Below are 3,290 nucleotides of genomic sequence, written 5' to 3' on the forward strand. Positions count from 1 at the left end.
TTCATCCTCCCCTTCCTTTCCCTCTGGATGTTAGCATTCAAAGATGTAGCCATGTTAGTCTGGAGCATTGGTGTGGGAGAGAGCTTTGAACCCCTTTCAGACTAAAGAAAGAAGCTGGCAGCCTCAGGGGAAGGTAGTGAGCCAAAGGACAAGCCAAGCGAGAAGGCCTGCCATCCCCGGCTCATTCACTCTGGTCGGCAGCAGAAGCGGGTCCAAGAGGACGAGGGAACAGGGAACAGGGGCTGCTGTCCAGGCTGCTTTTGTCCTTGTTTGTGTTGCTGAGAAGGCAAGCAACATACAAAGGATAAAGCAGGAGCAGTGACTCTGGGATTAATGGCTGCCGAAAACACCAACCGTTTTTTGAAGCTGGAAAGCTAGCTAGGGATAGGGTTGCCATGATGAGGACCTCCAAACCGGGACAAATGTAGGAAACGTTTTCAAATGTAGGACACATTTTTATAAAAATGGAGGATGCGCAAAAAATGAGGTTTCTTTATAAAAATGTTAATATAAATGCATGTTTTTTGGCATGATCAAAATGGAGGACTTTGGCTATTCCTAGGACGATGCCAAAATGTATTTGCCCTCGGGTTCAACTTACTCTCAGAAGTGTGTTACTTGGTCAAGGGATGGGGTTTTTCTTCACTGCGCATGAGTTTGTAAAAATCACAGCAAGTTACATTGGCCGTGCCTCAGAGGCTTGTTGATATCAATATCACCCATCATCACCATCATATCATCACCATCATCTCACTATGATTGTCCAAGAAAGGCAGACTTGTTAGCATTCAAAGCGCCATAAATACACAGAAAATGTACTTGCATATATTTAATAATAAAAATAATGAAAAAATAACTAGAAACAAGGAAGGGTGTATATATTTATAATAAATTAATGTAATAAATAACAAACAAGCAATAATAAAAATTAATAAAATGCTTTCCCGCAAGTGCCGGGGACCTGGGAAATAGCGGGAGGGGGAGCGGGACACCCCCTGCTTTCCCGCGGTGCCCAGGGACCGTGGGAAAATAGCGGGGGGCGGACACCCCCTGCTTTCCGCGGTGCCCAGGGACCGTGGGAAAATAGCGGGAGGGGGAGCGGGACACCCCTGCTTTCCCGCGTGCCCAGGGGACCGTGGGAAAATAGCGGGAGGGGGAGCGGGACACCCCCTGCTTTCCCGCGGTGCCCAGGGACCGTGGGAAAATAGCGGGAGGGGAGCGGGACACCCTCCTGCTTTCCCGCATGCCCAGGGACCGTGGGAAAATAGCGGGAGGGGGAGCGGGACACCCCCTGCTTTCCCACGGTGCCCAGGGACCGTGGGGAACATAGCGGGAGGGGGAGCGGGACACCCCCTGCTTTCCCGCGGTGCCCAGGGACCGTGGGAAAATAGCGGGAGGGGGAGCGGGACACCCTCCCTGCTTTCCTGCGGTGCCCAGGGACCGTGGGAAAATAGCGGGAGGGGGAGGGGACCACCCTCCCTGCTTTCCCGCAGTGCCCAGGGACCGTGGGAAAATAGCGGGAGGGGAGCGGGACACCCTGCTTTCCCACGGTGCCCAGGGACCGTGGGAAAATAGCGGGAGGGGGAGCGGGACACCCCCTGCTTTCCCGCGGTGCCCAGGGACCGTGGGAAAATAGCGGGGGGGGAGCGGGACACCCCCTGCTTTCCCGCGGTGCCAGGGACCGTGGGAAAATGCGGGAGGGGAGGGGCGGACACCCCCTGCTTTCCTGCGGTGCCCAGGGACGTGGGAAAATAGCGGGAGGGGGGCGGGACAGCATCCCTGCTTTCCCGCAAGCGCCGGGGACCGTGGGAAAATAGCAGGAGTGTGAGCCTACACCCTCCATGTTTTCACACGGGTGCGGGGACCGTGGGAAAATAGCGGGAGGGGGAACGGGAAGCATCCCTGCTTTCCCGCAAGCGCCGGGGACCGTGGGAAAATAGCAGGAGTTGAGCCTTACACCCTCCATGTTTTCACACGGGTGCCGGGGACCGTGGGAAAATAGCGGGAGGGGGTGGGACAGCATCCCTGCTTTCCCGCAAGCGCCGGGCACGTGGGAAAATAGCAGGAGTGTGAGCCTTACACCCTCCATGTTTTCACACGGGTGCCGGGGACCGTGGGAAAATAGCGGGGGGGAGCGGGACAGCATCCCTGCTTTCCCGCAAGCGCCGGGACCGTGGGAAATAGCAGGAATGTGAGCCTTACACCCTCCATGTTTTACACGGGTGCCGGGGACCGTGGAAAATAGCGGAGGGGGAGTGGGACAGCATCCCTGCTTTCCCGCAAGCGCCGGGGACCGTGGGAAAATAGCAGGAGTGTGAGCCTTACACCCTCCATGTTTTCACACGGGTGCCGGGACCGTGGGAAAATAGCGGGAGGGGGAACGGGACAGCATCCCTGCTTTCCCGCAAGCGCCGGGGACCGTGGGAAAATAGCAGGAGTGTGAGCCTTACACCCTCCATGTTTTCACACGGGTGCCGGGGACGTGGGAAATGCAGGAATGTGAGCCTTACACCCTCCATGTTTTCACCCGGGTGCCGGGACCGTGGAAAATAGCGGAGGGAGGGGGATGGGACAGCATCCCTGCTTTCCCGCAAGCGCCGGGGACCGTGGGAAAATAGCAGGAATGTGAGCCTACACCACTCCATGTTTTCACACGGTGCGGGGACCGTGGGAAAATGCGGGAGGGGGAGTGGGACAGCTCCCTGCTTTCCCGCAAGCGCCGGGACCGTGGGAAAATAGCAGGAGTTGAGCCTTACACCCTCCATGTTTTCACACGGGTGCCGGGGACCGTGGGAAAATAGCGGGAGGGGGAGCGGGACAGCATCCCTGCTTTCCCGCAAGCGCCGGGGACCGTGGGAAAATAGCAGGAATGTGAGCCTTACACCCTCCATGTTTTCACACGGGTGCCGGGGACCGTGGGAAAATAGCAGGAGGGGAGGGGGACAGCATCCCTGCTTTCCCGCAAGCGCCGGGGGACCGTGGGAAAATAGCAGGAGTGTGAGCCTTACACCCTCCATGTTTTCACACGGGTGCCGGGGACCGTGGGAAAATAGCGGGAGGGGGGGGACGGGACACCCCCTGCTTTCCGCGGTGCCCAGGGACCGTGGGAAAATAGCGGGGGGGGAGCGGGACACCCCCTGCTTTCCCGCGGTGCCCAGGGACCGTGGGAAAATAGCGGAGGGGGAGCGGACAGCATCCCTGCTTTCCATCAAGCGCCGGGGACCGTGGGAAAATAGCAGGAGTGTGGCCTTACACCCTCCATGTTTTCACACGGGTGCGGGGGACCGTGT

Source organism: Sceloporus undulatus, chromosome 11 (assembly GCF_019175285.1).
Source record: "Sceloporus undulatus isolate JIND9_A2432 ecotype Alabama chromosome 11, SceUnd_v1.1, whole genome shotgun sequence".
Lineage (NCBI taxonomy): Eukaryota > Metazoa > Chordata > Lepidosauria > Squamata > Phrynosomatidae > Sceloporus > Sceloporus undulatus.